Source organism: Natrix helvetica (assembly GCF_964273705.1).
Source record: "Natrix helvetica genome assembly, chromosome: 1".
Taxonomy (NCBI): Eukaryota; Metazoa; Chordata; class Lepidosauria; order Squamata; family Natricidae; genus Natrix; species Natrix helvetica.
Window position 1 is genome coordinate 203,465,428 of NC_138548.1, and position 18,223 is coordinate 203,483,650.

The following is an 18,223-nucleotide window of genomic DNA, read 5'->3' on the forward strand; positions in this document are numbered from 1 at the left end:
TCCAGGTTGACGCTAGCAAGACCATTCCAACAATATCAGTTGGAATGGAATCCGCAACCCACCACTGAGGGCTTCCCCCCCTCCCGGCACCCTGATTTGGGCCTACTAGGCCTCCCTGCACTTACCTGGGAGCCAAAACGGGGTGTGTGGGGACTCCTGAAAGGGGTGGGACAGGAAGGGATGGGGCCAGCCAGCAATTTAACAACCAGTTTGCCGGAACAGGTGTGAACTGGCTGAACCTCACCACTGAAACCTGCTCTAGAGGGAGAAGAAAATGGGATTAAAACACCGGGCTTCCTTGTTTAACATTAAAGGTTTCTCCAGGGCTGCAATGGAATAGCCAAGAGGATCGCATGGCATTGACCTTCTAATATTTTGTGCCACAATGTCCATAATCTATGAATATTGCTGCATTCATTGGTGCTGATGTGAATTGATATGAAACATTTGGAAGTGTGCTTTAGAGAAGGCTCACCTTAGCCCCGTCACCTGAAATAGGGATCATTCATACACTGTCATGTATATTGGATTATTATACAGATTGGCCTTCCTAAACTTCCAACATACAGACTGCCTGGTGCAGAGTTTCAATCTCCCTGAATAATTCACTGCCCAGAAGTTGGTGGGGTTTGACCCATCACTGCCAGGGCCCACAAAGAACTCTCGGTTCTTTCAAGAAGCCTTTCTCTGACAATGCACAATTTGCTAATTCCTCCCCACCCCCTTCTAACTCACTTAATTTGCTTTTCTGCTTTACCAGATTCTGACCTGCATTCTTGCAATATGGCAGGGACCTCTGGCAGAGAAAGGTAAACAGACACTCCTCGGTGAATGTATCTATTTCCTGAAAAGGCTGAAAGGTACTGTCAAGCCGGCTTCCTTCAGCAACCAAGAAAGAAACCACTTAACTCCATTTTGCAGAATTAAGAGTACTTTTACTGGTTATGAAAAGATAGCAGCTAAGCAAAGCAAGGTCTGAGGCAAAAGTGCACGAAATCATACATATCAATATTTGTCCAACCCCCTTCCCCCAGTAACCCCCATCCCATTGTCCAATCTGCAAATCCCTCAGGTGTCATGTGGGTTTCATCTCCAAGGAGCATCATCAGGTTGGTATGCAGGACGGTTGGCATTGACCAACTCTAAACACCAGCCATCAGCATGCACAGTAGGTAGTGAAAACAAAACTCCCTCTTAACATTCTCTCCTGTACCAAACCTTCCCCTCCCAAATACCATCCCCCCTCCCCGTTTCAATGGCAGCCGAAAGCGAATTGCGAAACAGAGGCTGACATGTACTCCTGCATAGCCTGCGGAAGAAAGTCACCCCACCGAAATGCTTTGCCACCTCTCAAACAAACAACTTTGCAAGTGCCTAAATTTGCCATTCCTAGCATTTGCCTACCATCCTACAACCCCCTCCTATCCACACCTCCTGTTGAGAAGAGCAGCTGATAGTCTCTTTGCCACTAGCATGTGGCATTTGGGGACAAGGGAAGGAAGCCTTGCTTCTAAGGACAACACCATTCCCTAATTTTCTTATTGGGGCAAAATGCAGGGAGTACAGTTCATGCTGGCATGCTTCTTGGACAGCTCAAAGACTGATGGGGTATTTTAAATGCAGGCCTCTAGAAGATCCTTTCCCTCTTCTTGCCATTTGCTCTGCCCCCCTCCCTCTCCCCCCCATCCCCCAAACTAATGTTCCTTAGAGGAAGCCTTAACAAGCCAGCAATTACAATGAACCACAAAACACAGGGACACCAGCATTCATCACCACACCAAGTCCAACCAGAAACAAGGATGCTTATGGTGAGTTAGGCAATCCTTTGGGGCCAATGTCCATGTTTCTCCCAACATATGAAAAAACATGAGGCAGGTTCCTGAGAACATGAAAAACATGGCACAATCTCCATGCCAAAATGTTCATTCAAAACACAATGCTCTTTCAGTTTAGTTGAAGATTCCTGCTTTACTATTGGTGGCTTGTTTGTTCCCTGAAGCAGAAAACATCTTGAGATTCACTGTAGTCTAATCGGTTGACCAAGGAATGAATTTACAATGGCAACATTTGAACCTCTTGCCTCTACAGCCAATGTATTTATTTCATGGGAATGTTTTATTTCCTATTTACTGTGTAGGAAATCTTTCTCCCATAAGAGTATGCTTCAGTAGCCCTTTGCTTCCAGAAACCACAGTAGCAGCATAAGGATTATGAGTGATTTTAGGGCCAATTTATGTACCAAGCATACAAATGTAGTATGGATAGTGTTCTTTCCCGAAGAAAACAAAAGTTTTGAAAGAAGGTTTGGACCATTGAGCTGTATAATTTAACCTAGGAAGTTGAAAAACATCCCAGAAGAAAGCAGTGGACAATCAATTCTGTATTACGATTGCTAAGAAAATTACCATGGAAGTGTTCATGAAATTATGAAGCATTCAGCTCAGTTCAAAGGAAACCTTACTTCACATTTGCCAATGGATCCAGGATGAAGTCTTGGTTTGAACATAGCATGTGATATGAACATGCCGGTAGAAGCTATGTTTAGTTAACTTGAGTTTAAGATTTAATTTTGTGAACCCCGGTGTTTGCTTTTGAAAAGCCTAATGGGCTTTTGTTGACCACTTATTTTAACCTCGATCAAATAAACCAACCTTATATTCCTTCCTTTTATTTCTAATCATCTTAATTCTTAATTCAATCAAATATTGTCACACAATTTGATTTCTTTTCTATTCTTCTTCATCCTATCACCTTCAGGTTTGGGATGATTCCTTCAAGACTTTAACAAGGCTTTTGTAAATCCAATAGAAAAGCATTTTTCAGATCATTATCCTGGTTTATCATTTGCATTTCACTTTTAATTTTTAAAACTTCAGTCTGTTTATTTTGTATATCTAGCAAAAAGTACTTATTCAAATCATTCTCTTGGGCTGTCATTTGTAGTTCCGCTTTCAGTACTTTATCTGTCTTATTAAATAACATTTGTTCCACAGCTGACATTCCTTCATTAATATCTTTTGGACATAGTTTATCCAGAGAACCAGAGATTAATACTGACAGTATTGATTTTGTAGTTACTAATTTCTGGCTCCATTCTTCAAAGATCTCCTTTAGTGTTTCCAATAATATAACATTTTGTATCATTTGGTAAATCCTTGCATTAATTGACATTAGGAACAGACTTATATTTTTCCCCTTCTGCTTAGAACCTTCAGTGCCCTCTAGTGTTCACTTTCTAAAATAATAAATCTTTGTCAATAGCCAGGAATAAAATAACTCTTTTTCCAACAAGTAGCTATTTATTTTCATAATTAATTCCAAAATCTTGTAGCAAATAAAAAAATATTGTCAATATTCCAAATTTATCCATTTGTAACTTTTTAAAATCAAAATCAAAACTTTGGCTCTTTATTTCATATTGTTTAAGTTTGCAAATGTATAATTATTTTTTCTTTTGTTCAGATTTGAAGATAAAAGTGATCCAATGACTTTTCTAAACTTGTCATTCTAAAGTTTTCTGATAGCTTTAAAATGGCTAGTAGGCAATTTCCAAAATTGATTAGAATGTAAGATTTGTAAACTTAATGTCCTTAAAAAAATTAATGTCTTCATCTTTAGCTCACTCAATTAATGCGATAAAATTTGATTTTTTTTCTCCTTCTCGCAAGTTTCTTTTGTAAATCTAATACTGTATAAAAGAATTATCCAGGTCATTCTCTTGATTTATTATTTGTATTTCTCTTTTGATTTTTAAAACCATCAACCATTCTTTTGTATATCTTCTAGGCTAGGAAGACATCCTTTTCCATATTATTCTCATAATCTTAATTTTTGTGAATCTATTCCGATGCTGTCTCTACCTTGTCAAATGAAACTTATTCCTTATCTGCCAATTTTTACATAGCATCTTTTGGATTCAATCTATCCATAGAAGCAACCAATGCTATTAATATTATTGATAATAACCTCTGTTTCCATTTCTTCAAAAGTGTCTTCATTATTTTCAGTGTTTAAATCAGAAGTGGTATTCAGCCAGTTTGGACCGGATCGCTTGAACCAGTAGGGAAATTGCAGGTGGGCGCGCTCAGCTCTATGCCATCTGATTTAGGCACGTTTTTGAGGCTGGATGCATGTGCAAAGGCACACTTGTGAGCAAAGCAGATGCATGGAAGGCTGGGCACATGTGCGAAAGGGCTACGTGTACCCACCAAGTGAGTGGCCAAGCGAGTGAGCGCGTGCACTGCGAACTGGTGTAACAAAATGTGAAACCCACCGCTGGTTTAAATGTTTTGCATTCATTTTATACATGCCAGTTAATTAGCTGTTAATCAGGCTTGTGTATTTTTCTCCTTTAACTAAAATCTTTAGTTCCCTCTAGTGTCCAATTTTTAAAACTTAGCTTATTGCTGTTTATTTCACTTTTTTAAAAAAAAAATCTGAAAATTATGATTAAAATTTTCTTTCATTAAGGATTGGAACAAAACTCACCCAACATTTTTATGCTTGTCAATCTGAAGGTCTCCAAAATCTTAAAAAATAGTTAATCAATTTCTGAATGTGATTAGAAAAGGAGGTTGGCGAATTTATTGTCCTTTAAAAGGTGCCAAGTACAGTAGCAAGCAAGATGGCCATTCTAGTTGTCTCCCAGTGTTCACTGTAATATTTTTGTATCATTTTCAATGAGATATATCTCCCTCCCTCCCTCCCTTCCCCCCCTCCCCATCTCCCTCCTCCCTCCCTCTCTCTCTTCAAAAGCTGTCAATCTCTCAGACCTCTCTGGATCTCTAGAGAGATGCTGTCTTTAATGACACTTTCAATCTAAATTAAAATGTTTACCTTCTTTTTCCTAAATAAAAGGCAGAACTTCCTGGAAGATTTGTAAGGCCTATAATGAATTTGCATGCCAGATGCGGTTAAATTGGAAAAATAAAAGCCTCTTAGCTGGTATATCTGTTACTTCCATATAGTATTGAATTGTTCTATGCTCAATTATTTTCACAATCATCCATGTAATCCAATTATCTATTCACTTAGGCAGTGGTGGGATTCAGCCAGTTCACACCAGTTCGGCTGTTTAAGTTTCTGAGCAGTTTGGTGAACTGGTTGTTGGAAGAAATCATTCGGGCAGAGAACTGGTTATTAAATTATTTGAATCCCACTGCTGCGTTTAGGGCTACCAAGCTGAATAACCTCAGATGATCACTGCATGGCATTTAAAACAAAAACATCTGTGCTGCCACTTACAGGGTGCCCAGACTTTTTATTTAATTAAATAAATAAAATAAAAATAAATGAACACAATATTTATGTTGCTTTCCCAAAAATTTGTGTATCTGTGGATACCATCATCACTCTTTGCTTTGTCTCTTTTTAAAGGGAGGGTGACTCAGCAAAGCAAGCAGAGTTGCATAATTTGTAGAGAAATCCATATCTATTCCAGAAATGTATTCCAAGTCTGTGGGGAAACATCTGCTGATTTAACCAGGTTTTTTTTTCCTTTAATGATTGACAGAGCTATCAGACAAAAATGAATACAATGTCTACTGCAGTGATGTGCAGTCAGGTGAGGCAAGTGATGATGACTCTGCTTAACTGTTATAGAAACCTCTAAAAAAGCGCCCTCTACTATGAGGCAGGGGAACTGCATGCCTCACTTAGTCTGACTTTTTAGAGAGAGAGAATGAAAGAATAAGAAAGAAAAAGTTGGAGAGAGAGTGATAAGAAAGAAGGAAGGAAGGAAGAGAAAGAAAATAAGTTGGTGAGAGAGACAAAAGAAGGAAAGAAGGAAGGAAAGAAAAAGGAAGGAAAGAAAGAAGGAAGGAAGGAAGAGAAAGAAGCCCAAAATTTTGGTTGCTAAGCAAGAGTGTTGTTAAGTGAGTTTCACCACATTTTCCACCCCATCCAGTCACATGGCCGGCAAGCCACTCCCACCCAGTTACATGGCTGGCAAGCCACTCCCACAAAGCAGGCCACACGTACAGAAGAGGCTCTAAAAATTTTGAAACCCACCATTGTGTCAATGCCTCACCAGCCATAAACCTCACCGTACGTCACTGGTCTACTGACATGAATCAGTTTTTTTGTGCCATTCACTTCTGATTTATATGAGAACATCTGCACCAGAGATAAATTCCTTATGTGTCCAATCACATTTGGCCAGTAAAGAATTCTATTCTGTTCTGTTCATAAGACCATTCACCAGAAATCCTAATTACTGTGATTGAATTCTTTACCTTTACTGCAAAATAGAACAGAGAATAGAGTGAGTGGTTTTCTCAAGCATGAAGACCTAAATATTTAGCAAATATTCATGTCCCTCTTCAACATAAAATTCCCAGACTGATTTTATTATAAATATAAGACCAGCTTCTATGGAAAATCATATCTTGCATGGATATTTCAGTCCCATCAAATGACTTATTTTGCCTGCAGCAAGAAGTCGGACCAGTGAAATATTAATGATCAGCATATATCTTTAAATATTTTTATACAATGCATACTTGAATTGAATAATATACTGTAGTCATTGGGGATTTTAAAAAAATTGAAAAGTAGAGCCAATGATGTTTGTCCATCGTTTTCGAAGAGGACCTTGACATCTAAAGAGTTGTGGGCTCTCCATGGTGTGTCCGCAGGTGGCGGGCAAGGCCTATATGGGCACAGACTGTTCTACCACATGTGTGGGCACCACTATTGCAGCATTTGCAGCTCTGGCTTTGCAGAGTGCTCACCTCTCTTGTGCTATGGTTGTCCTTCTGTCTTGGCAGCCTTGGTGGATCAACGTGTGCCATGTTGATCGATCTTGTGCCAGGGTTTCCCAGGAGGTGGTGTTGATATCCAGGGACTTGAGAGAGGCTTTCAGCATGTCTTTGTATCGCTTCCTTTGTCCCCCGTGTGATTGTTTTCCTTGAGACAGTTCACCATAGAGGAGCTGTTTGGGGATGCAGTAGTGTGGCATCCTTGCAACATGGCCTGCCCAGCATGTTGGGGTTTTAATCAGCAGGGTGTGAACTGATGGCAGGCCTGCTCTGGATTGGACTTCTGTTCTGGCACCTTGTCCTGCCACCAGATCCTCAGAAGTCTATGGAGGCAGGTCGTGTGGAAGTGGTTCAATTGCCTAGCGTGCCTCCTGTATACAGTTCAAGTCTCACTGGCATACATCAGGGTAGTTAGCACTACTGCTCAGTATACTTCGTAGCAAGGCTTACTGCAGGGTGATCCCACACATTGGTCAGTAGTCTGCCAAATGCAGAGCCTGCCTTGGCAATTCTGCAGTTGACCTCAATGTCAACTGTCACTGCACGGGAGAGGGTGCTGCCAAGGTATGTAAATTGGTCCACTGCTTGCAGCTTTTTCCCTTCACTGTGATGATAAGACTCTTAGTGTTGGGCATTCGGAGCTGGCTGGTGCATCACTTTGGTCTTCTTTGTGTTGATGAGGAGACCAAAGTTGTCCCGTGCTGCTGCTAATTTGTCCACGCTGGCTTGCATTTCCTGCTCTGATACCCATCATACAGAGCACAGTCGTCAGCAAAAAGGAGGTCTCGTTCACAACGCTGACAGGTTGAGTCTCGGAAACGACAAGTAGACCGGGCATGGTCTCCTCCACAGCTTGCGCAAGGTGGCAAACGTGAGTTGAATTTTTGCGCCGGCTTCATGTGGCTACTGCGCATGCGGTAGCTGTCATCTTCTTCGCTGTCAGAGTGCTCTTGCTCTGTGGCCTCGTGGTGGATGCGCGTTTGTTTCTGCACTGCTCGTAGCACGTTTTGTTGATGCTGCAAGGTTTCCGTTGACTTGTCTGCTGATTCGGACGCTCTGGCCTCATCGAGTGCGATCTGCAGAGACATATTGGATCTGGCAAGCAATCGTCTCTGCAGATTAATGTCCTGCACACTGCAGATTATGTGGTCTAATATTAAGTCGTCCAGGTCACGGAACTCGCAATAGGTAGCTGCCTTGCGCAGCGCCACCACGTGTTCAGTGATGGATTCACCCTCTCTCTGGTTCCTATGTTGAATTCGTTGCGGCGAACGTGCCTCGACGGTTTGGGTGCATTGTGGGTCTTCAATGTCTGCTGTAATGCTGCCCAGGGAACTGTTGGGAGCGGTGTTGGCTCTGATAGGTTCTTCGCAGTTTCAAAGACCTCTCGGGCACAGTACCCCAGAAAGAGGTTCTTCTTTCGGCTTTCAGGGACGCCCATGAGGTTGTTTGCCTCGAGGAAGCATTCAAATCGTAACATGTACGATTCCCAGTGTTCGGCCACCGGGTCATACGGAGTTGGCGGGGCGTGCATGGCTTTAGCTTGGTGACAGCCTAGAGTCTTTGCAGGTTGAACAGTTTCCCATCGGTCCTGTATCTCAGGCTGACTCCCAAGGAACTGTTCTGGAAGGCTTCTGGTAGCATATAAGCAGAGCCAACAATTGCCATGTATGCCCACAAGAGGGAGATGGCAAACCAAAGAATTCATCATATTCACTAGGAACGACATGTTCAAAATAATCCTCAAGCCTCTGTTTTAAGCCGCTTTATGTATCACCGAAATTTCTTATTTAATGATATCTCTAGTAACCCTTTTACCGGCTCATTTTTATAGCATTTGACTGCTGATTTCTATGTAGCATTTATTGGGTTTTTCTTGGGTATTTTATTGCCATAGCTATTTTTTTTGTGGGAAAGGCAGAATGTGAATGTAACTGAGGAAATATAAAAAGAAGGCTTGGATAAATATAAAGCATTGGTAGAATCTTACCTCCTCATAGAACAAGTTACAACAGCAGCAAGAGCCATATAGCTGTCCAAATTAGTCTGATAGGCAGTTTTTGAGTTGTGCTGTACTTTTACAGGGTGAGGTCATGAGATGAAGGGACAGAAAAGGATAGTAATGAATATTAGTGCATAAAGGGCTATTCCAAGCATTTGAAAGGCACATCATCACCACCTGCCCAAAGAAAAGCTAAAACCATTTTTTCTTTCTCCTGGCATAGTTGCTTAGATGGTGGGAAATATGAGGAGACAGTGAAAGCTGCTGGTGCTATCTACTGCTATGCTAGCCAAAGAACAGTTATGTCACCAGCTAGGGTGGGAGAAATTGTTTTAGTCAGGAAGTTGGGATACATCCTGGGTTGCATGAAGTCCAGGAGAAAACCATTGTCAGCCCTTAGAGGTAATCCAGACCAGAAGCACTAATCATGACTACTAATGCTGCCTTTAATGTAAACCTACAGTAACAAAATCTTACAAATCAGCCTGTTTTTCGCTCATTTCTGCCCTCCCCAGTCCCCAGGAGCACTCTGGAAGCCTCCTAAAGGCTATGCGCGGCCATTTTGTTGAAGGGGCGGGGTTTCGGGGGGCAAAAAATGCTGTATTCAGTGTATAAGACACACCCAGATTTTCAGCCTCTTTTTTGAGGGAAAAGGTGCATCTTATACTCCGAAAAATACGGTATATTGAAATATTGAAGGGCTGACAAAACATGGAGAAAGCCCAGGTTTTTCTTCCATCACTATAGCACTCCCCATTTTATAAGCATAGAGCAATCTGGCCATGGAAAAAGAGATCTGCATCAATGTGGCCAAGGTGGAAGAGTTTGTAGATTGTTTTATTAGCATTTGAAGGGAAAATTCAACTATACTCCATGCCTTCCAATTAAACATGATGATTGTCTCCACTTTCACACGTGGCATTCGAAGTGATGCGCAATAGCTCTACCTGCCATGTCGGATTGTAATATAATTTTTTTCACCTAGAGCTCAACTACAAGCATGTGTGAATGTCGCCCTCAGGGCAAAGCCCTTCTCCTCAGGGATTCAGTCCCATGTTCTATTTATTAAATTCCACCTCAACCTTCCTCATCCAGAGATCTTTAAGATCTGCTGGACTTTAATGATAATGATTCTCAGATAGCATACTGGGAATTATCCCTCTCTAGGAATTAAAAGGATTGAAATCAAAGACATCTGGAGGGCACCAAATGTTGATGTCATTTGCTGCCCAGAAAGGGCATAATTTTGGAGGTAGTCATAAGGAAGAGTGTAGCTCTTATGTCATTTCTGATTTGGACTATTGGACCGTGTCCAAACCCTCCTCTGCAGTTACAGTATAACTGAATAATAACTCTTGCATGACTTTCTATTCCTCTCTCCTTTCCTTATTTTATTGCTAGAGGTTCCTGGTATTTTAAGTGGGCCCAGAAATCCTGAACACTAGACTAGGAAGCAAAACTGATTAGACACCTCCCCACCCCACACACACTAGGAAATGCTGTGAAATTGACAAGGAATCTTGGAGTTAGGAATGTTTCTGTTTTTTTTGGGGGGGGGTTCTCCACCACTGAGCTGTCCACCAATTCTCGGGTCAGCAGAAAACTCTTAACCAGCATGGAATTGCCTGCCTGCTCTGAATCATTGCCGAATGATGCTGTGCTAATTTTACGTGCTACGACAGGCAAAGTGATTGGTTGAAGTCCCCCAGCTTTCTTGTCCTCTGCCTCTACAGCAGCTGGCAGGATTGGCTAATCACAGCACAGCAGCAGGAATGGAGCAGGTCTTTCTGCAAGGTTCTGTCCATCAGCTTTAGAGTCCTTCTTGGGCTCCCCCCCCCACTCCCCAAAGTCCCTTCTGTCGGAATTTGAGTTGAATAAGGTTGCTGATGGGACTGGAGTCTCAAAGGTGCTGAGCCCCAAGCAGTGTTTTTACTTAGGATTTCTTTCTCTTCCAAACTCCCTCACTTTTCTTTCCCCGTGTATGCAACAGATGCAATTTTCAACGTGCTCCTGTTTTGTTTGGAGGCAATTGGAGGGAAGTTGGTGCCATCGGTTCAAGGTTGCACCAGCTCACTATCCCTCCAGTTCACCACTCCAGGCTTACATTAAACCTTTAAGAACCATAAGGCATGGTGAAGCATAACAGGTTTTAGCCAGTTTGTGACATCCTTTGATACTGTTCACCAAGAGGAGAAATTGTTCTTTACCACTGGGTGCAATTTAGGATTACTTAAATCTGCTTTATTCATCGGCTGGGGATTCAATGACAGGAAAAAAAATGGTACTCAGATTAACAGAGTTGGAAGGGACCTTGCAGGACATCTAGTCCAACCCGCTGCCAAGCAGGAGACCCTACATCTGCCTCTACCTAGGATCGAACTCACAACCTCCTGATTGTGAAGCAAGAGCTCCACCTCTAGGCAATCCACTAATTTTATTGCATTGGGGAAGACCACAGGAGTTCCTCCACAAAACATCTTACGGCTCTGTAAACCAGGGGTCCCCAAACTCTGGTACCGTGACCAGCTCTCAGCCTGTGAGGAACTAGGCTGCATAGCTGGAGGTGAGCAGCAAGTGAGCATAACTGCACATGTGCAGGATCTAAGCTATGCACTCCTTCCCCCACCGCCTCGGTCCGTAAAAAAATGGACTTCCATGAAAGCAATTCATGGTGCCAAAAATGTTGGGGACCGCTGCTGTAACGCATACCCTTTTCTGGAATGGGCTGCAGTGGATGGTCATGGATGATAGCTTGGGTGGGAGCAGTTGGGCAAAAGAGAAGAGAATAGCCTTATACAGAGCTAGCTTACACAGAACTAACTTACTCTAACTTTGAGACCATATCCTAAACGAGAGAGTAAATCCTGGCAGAGAAATGGCAGTGGGGGTACCAGACAGTTAACAAAGGAAAGGGGCATGACTGAATCTCTGAGTTAAAGTCCAGACTTATGATAAAACCAAGGAGCAATCACATGACTAGGTTGCCTGAAAAGAGACACACTCTTTTTGTTGTGATAGGAAGGGTCTCTTGGTTTAGCAGAAAAAACAACAGATAATCCCTGATGCAAAGTGATGATTTAATAATTGTAGGCTGGGACCTAGGTAAGGCCTGTGTTGCATGATCAAGGGGGAGCCTCAGAGCTGCCAGGACTGAGAAAAATGCTATCGATCTTGGTTTGTTGGATAATATCGAAGGTCTGGATTATTGTGGTGGTCCTGAACTCTGGAATAGCCTACCTACTACCCTGTTTCCTGGAAAATAAGACCTCCCCAGATAGTAAGCCCAATCAGGCTTTTGAGTACATGTGCTAAAATAAGCCCTCCCCCGAAAATAAGCCCTCCCCAAAAATATTGCAACACAGCAGCAGCCATGAAGTGACCATGCTTGCCACTCTCCTGCACCTCAAAAACAATAAGACCTCCCCGAAAATAAGGCCCAGCTCTTATTTCGGGGGTCAAAAGTAAATAAGACCCTGTCTTATTTTCAGGGAAACACGGTATCAGGTAGGTAGAGTTCCTACTGATCCAGTTTATCGTAAGATGTCACTTCAAGGTATTCAGTCAGACTGGCCTTAAGCAATGTTTTAATAGAGCTATTTTCAGGGCAGCCGTCATCATACTTGCTTTTATTTAGATTCATAAATACATAAAATATTGGATAATGAGAAGCAAAACATGCAGTAGAATACGTACCTGAATGCCTGTGGAGGACAGCTGTTGCTGTTATTCTTCCCAAATCCTCAGAAGCAGCTCTGCTCTGGGCCACATGGTGGGAGAGGGAAGGAGAAGGGCTTAGAATGGAGGAGTCAACCTTTAATGGTGTTTTGGGGCAGGGGGTTGTTCATTCTGGAATCTTCTCCTTCACAGCCCTTCTCGTTCTCCCATCCTTCCATTTACATTCTCCCTTTTTACAAGTTTTGTACCATTCATATTTACATCTATATACAATTTTTTAACATTTTATGTTTCTTCCCGCCTCATCTCTTTGTGATGATCTATGACCACAATAAAAATGGATTGGATTTTGTCTGAATCTAGCCCATTTCCAAACTTGATTTTGCCTTTCTCAGTTTCCATCACAAACACATGCAAACATCAAAAATGCCCCTTTCTGTTCCAATTTCAGGAACCTGTCCTGCTAACATAGTCTTTAACCCCATCACATAATTCCTTTAATTCCTTGAGCTGGAAAGAATAAAAAGAGATAGATGGGAGGAAGAGGGGAAACACTAAAAAGATCACTGAAGAGAACTTAGTAAGCAATATAAAATACAATCCCGCAGAAAATGATCGGCCATAAATACAACCTTTTTTTTCTTACAGTATAAAAATATATCCTTCTAACTCAGCACCTTCATGGTCTAATGGATGCCAGATCTCATAATTCCTAGCCAGTAGCCTGGATGAGATAACAAGGATTGTTCCTCATCCAGATCTAGATCTAGAATCTCTGGATCTAGTTGATGGATGCTGTATAGATCATCTATCTGAGGATAGCTGGTTATTTCAGAAGCTAAGAGTTAGAGCAATGGTTCTACCTTTAGGTGCCCTTTTCCTACCAGCATTTAAACCTGGCAACTTGAAGACTTCTGGACTTCAACTCTCAGAATTCTTCAGCCAGTTTGACATTTGAAATTAGAGAACAAGAAGATAAACAATATTACAAGATATAGGATTTATTTTATCAGTGGTTAGATAAAAAAACATGGAAATTAAAGACACTAGAGAGTTTTATAATACAAGAATTATAGAATGATACAGAATACAATATGGAGATACATTATTATTGGATAGATTTAAGAAGATGCAATGAATTGTTATAATATAAATAAATCCAATATCTAGAATATCTCGTTTAAAATGAAGGAATAATAATTATAGTCAAATAAATGACGTACAATGATAATAATGTATATACAGTATATATTTGATTGATAATATGTGATTTTATATAAATGGTAAGTGAGGACTATGGAAAAGATGCACAAAAATCTTGTAACCAATCGACACACTGTATGTAATTGAAGATGGTTTTATGTTTTATGTCTCGTTTGTCTATGTCAGTCTAAAAATAAAAACTCTTTAAAAAAAACAATTCTTCAGCCAGCTATGCTAAGTTAAAGTCCACAAGTCTTAATGTTGCCAGGCTTGGAGGCCTCTGCTCTAAACCATGCTTCCATGTTTATGATGGAGGGGTCTTACTACTGCCACAACACCTGAGTGAACTTTTTGTAACCATTCATCTATACCATTTGACCTTGCAATTTGGCATTACAATAGACTGCTAGCTTAACATAGAGTACCTGGCTTTGCATATAAAAGGTCCCTTGTAGATTTTAACCTGAAACTTTCCATAGCCATTCATTACTAGACATTATGCTAAGTTAAAAACATCAGAGCATTATCATATATTCTTAAGTAACAGTATATAATTTCATTTCCTAACTTCATGCAAGACAGCCCTTTAAACTCAGGCAAAAAGCATATTTTAAAACTGCTCTTAATATATTCTATGACATGACTCTGGCTCTATGGCCCATTTGATTTTTTTTTTAAAAACTGTTTTAATTACAAGAATAATAAAAATTAAAGGGAAGCTAGAATGTTAAGGAGCAAAATGCCAACATCTGCAGAAAGATATATTTCCAAGAATGCATCTGGGTCCCAGGTGAACACCAGAAGCATTTTTAGAAACTAAAAAGAGTAAATGACAGCAGCTTAGTGTCAGGATTCCAAGTAATGACCCCATCGCAAACAGAACTCCGAGGCAGGTTTTCAAAGAACAGTTTTCTTTGGAGAGATCATCTTGGCATCAATAAATCATCTTGGCATTTTACTTGGAAATGTGACCTCCTGCTCAAAAGAAGAAGACGACGACAGCTGAGGGGACTTCAGAGAGCATCTAAGAGGACTAGAGGAGGCAGCAAGGAGCAACCTCATCTGTTTACCTGCCACTAAATGGATGCTTTATGCTATTAGGTCCACCATGGCAACCATTTTGTGAGAGCATTATGACAGGCTATTAAAATTTGAAACATGTTTACTGTCCCCAAATGATTTGTGCCACATGCTTTTGATCAGTTTGTGCAAGGACTTCATTGGCATTAGTGACCACTCATATCTCCAATTCCTGTGAGGGCATATAAAATTGGTGCTGAGCTACTTGCTCCTTGGGTTACCTTAGGAGTTTCAGACCTTAAGCCTAGCCTTTGTATCAAACCCCAGTAGAAGGACAAAGAAAATCATCTTCAAAATATGTTGATGTCATCTGTATGAAATCATCTCCAACCCCATCACTGTTGTACATCTCAGAGTTACTGGAATGGTTTCTAAAATTGAACAATGTCATAATCAAGGTCTTTGTTAGCATAGATTATGCTCTCTTCCCAGGTAATGTTTCTGGTAGTCAAATCCCTAATCTAAATCTCTCCCAGTACTTACACAAAACTCTTATAATAATATGCTAGCACTCAGGTGTTTCCAAGAATTCTTCATCCTAAATGATTGCAATCCATGGAAAAGAAAGATAGGCTTGTTGAATGAGGTGGTGATATGAGGTAAATTAGATCCAGGCCCCCACTGCATGACAGACTTTCCTGGGCGACTTTGGATCCGTTATTACCTGTCAGGCTATTTCCCATTATACTTCCAAAATGCTTGTCTCTTTTTCAAAGAAGAAACTAGGATATGAGTAAAATAATAGAAATGGGGGGAAATCTGAAGACCTGCTTTGGTGTTTTCCACCCCTCTCCCTGGCTCCAGTTTCATTTGGGATTCCTAGCTCACTTTCAGGCAGATTAAGTTAGAAGCAAGTGTTACTGAGTTCAATACAGCTTCTTTAATCATTTTTATTCTTAAACAGTTTGTGTTTTCAGAGAAAGAGCGTCTTCTGTACCCGTTAAGCTATCTCTAACATAGGTAACCCTTCTGTTATTCTTAGTAAGCACCCAGCCCTTGCTAGATCACTTTTTTTTTTTTTTTTTGCTGTTCACAAATCCAGCCTTTTCCCAAATAGATTCCTTTCAATTGTCTTGGGTGAACTCCTAGCCCTCTTAGACAATGAGGTTCGCAATCCAACCCATCCTGAGAGTGCCACAGTTGAGGAAGCCTGCCAAAATCCAACAGATCCGTTTATCCAAGAGAGCGACCCGGTGCCCAAATTCATTCAGCCCCCTCCCCCTCCCATCCAGCAAGTAACTGCAACGTCCTCTCTTCCCCGAAAAAAGGGAGGGAGGATCCAAGTCACCGCTTCCCCTCATCCCCTCCATATATCATGACATCATTCCCCGTCCTTTGCCCACCTCACCGAATGGTGCTCTCCATCTGGGCGGCACGCGTCTCCCTATTGGCCATCGGGAGCTGCCTGTCAGTCCCAGAAGTAGGCGGCCCCACGCCGCTCTCCCTACAACCTCCCTCCCTGGATCTGGGACTTCAGAGCCTAACAGCTGGTAGTCGGAGTTGGGCACCAACCCCCAGCGAGAGGAAGACAGCCCGACTCAGTCACAAGCAAGCGGGTGAGTGAGCCTCTGGGTACCACATGCCGCTGCTGAAGGATGCAGTTGCTGGGGGAGACGGGATGCAGGAGGTGGGAGGGGGAAGCAGCTAGGCGGAAAGTTTCTCCGTTTCGGCTGGTCCTGTCGCTGACCTAATTTCTCAGCCGGCTAATTGGGAACCCAGCATCTTCCTTCTAGCTCCTCTGGGCTTTTTGGATGCTTTTTGGGCATTCCTTTGCTCTGTCTTGCATTCTCAGTGGTGCACCATCCCCAACTCTACTTCCTGGCCCCAAGACAATATGCAGGGAAATTGCTTAGCTCCTAAGCCGCCTGCATGGTCCAACACCTCGCCTAACGGTCAGGAACATAGCCCCGGAGTTGCTGCTTGTTCTTACAAACTGTTTCTCTCTGAATTAATTTGAACTAGCCCGAGCGGTTCTTCCACCGGCACAGAAGGAAGAAAGGCTGTGAGAAAGATTGTGGTAATTGTTCAGCGGCTCTCTTTTGGGGATTGAAGAAAGCCCGGCTGGGATCTCTCTCAGAGAGCTCCTGAAGGAAAGTCAGAGAGGGAGGGCAGCCGAATTAGAGGGAAGAGTGCTAGAAGAAACCCTTGCAGCAGAGAAGGACAATAGTGCCTGGGGGCCCCGCCTTCCATTCCCCCCGCCATGCCATGATGCCTAGCCAACCTCTTGTGATTTTTAAGGCATCTAGTTGCTTCTCATCTATTTAATTGTCCGTGCGAAACCTCGCTTCTCCTTGCTTTAATGTCAAGGGCTTTAGAATTAATTGAACAATCCCAGATTGCAATGAAGGGCATGATGTGTCAACAACCAGTGCATACTTAAGTAACTCCATTACTTAACTCTGCTGCAATGCATGATTTACATCAAAGAAGGACATGGCTGTGTGGTCTCTCGCTTCCTGCCATCCCATCCCCTCCCCCAACTCAGCATCCTTTAAAAACGGGGTTGAGAAGGAAGGCTCTTCGGGCAACCTAACCCTTGTTAAAACTCTTTTGGGAGAAAGCCCACTTGCGGCCTGGACTAAGATTCCAAAGTTGGGTAAAACTCCAAGAGGAGAACCAAATTTCAAAAGAGGAGCTGGTCAAGAGGGCAAGGCTGGCTCGAAGGAGTCAGTGAAATGAATTCCCAGAGTCTAGGAGGCGTTGGGTAGTTTGACCTTGTACCTACATTCATTTCTTCTGCTATCATTCTCTTCATTCCCTTTGTTGCCCACCAGCCTCTTCCTCTGCCTGGTGCTTACTGGATGTGTTGGTACTGCAACTCACAGAATCTCCAGCCGCCGTGAATGAAGGAGTTGTAATCCCAACACAACCAGAGAAGCTGTTGTGCTGGTTTGCAAAAGAGCGGACGGCTGCTTCCCTATTCAGAAGGAAGATCTAATTTGGTGAAGGAACTGCAGCCTGTTCAACTGTTAGGCTGTTTTAATTTTGTTTCTTGTAGGAGAGCGGTCTGGTTATTTATTTATCATAATGTGGTGGTATTTTTATCCATAGGGAGGGGAAAGGGTTTTTGAGAATGATTCTGCCCCGGTTGTTGAGAATTGATGCAGGGACAAACCAAGTGAGGTAATTTGAGACAGGATACCTAAGTTAAGGGGACCCCTGCCTTACCTGCCATTCCCTTTTTCTCCATCCAGACTTTCACACATCCACAGTAGCCTGTGCTTATTCATTTCTATATCTCTTAATTGTTAATTGGCATCCTCCCTTTCCTCCAAGAACTCCAGCCAACATCCTCCCTCCTTCCTCTAATTTTTCCCACAACAACAGCCCTGTCAGGTAGACCAGACTAAGAGAAAGTGAATAAGCCAAAGTCATGCATTGAGCTTCCATAACTGAGGGGAGATTTGAACCTGGGTCCCTGGTTCTATTCCAACACCTTTGTGGCTAGGGAAGATTTTTGGATAGGCCTGAAGAAACAGGTGCCATTTGCTGATCTACCTCAGGC

General features: G+C 42.2%; 1 protein-coding gene across 2 annotated transcripts in view; it reads left to right on the forward strand.

Moving 5' to 3' along the window:
• Window positions 1-18,223, forward strand: part of LOC309383282 (leucine-rich repeat neuronal protein 1-like) — a 48,709-nt gene that overhangs the window by 5,192 nt on the left and 25,294 nt on the right. The window contains exon 1 of one of the 2 annotated variants that reach the window (XM_081935648.1): window positions 16,212-16,274. The exons of the other annotated variant lie outside the window; for it this stretch is intronic. The gene's annotated coding sequence lies outside the window, so the exon portion shown is untranslated. Of the gene's footprint in view, window positions 1-16,211; window positions 16,275-18,223 lie in introns of those variants that run through there. 2 annotated transcript variants of the gene reach the window in all.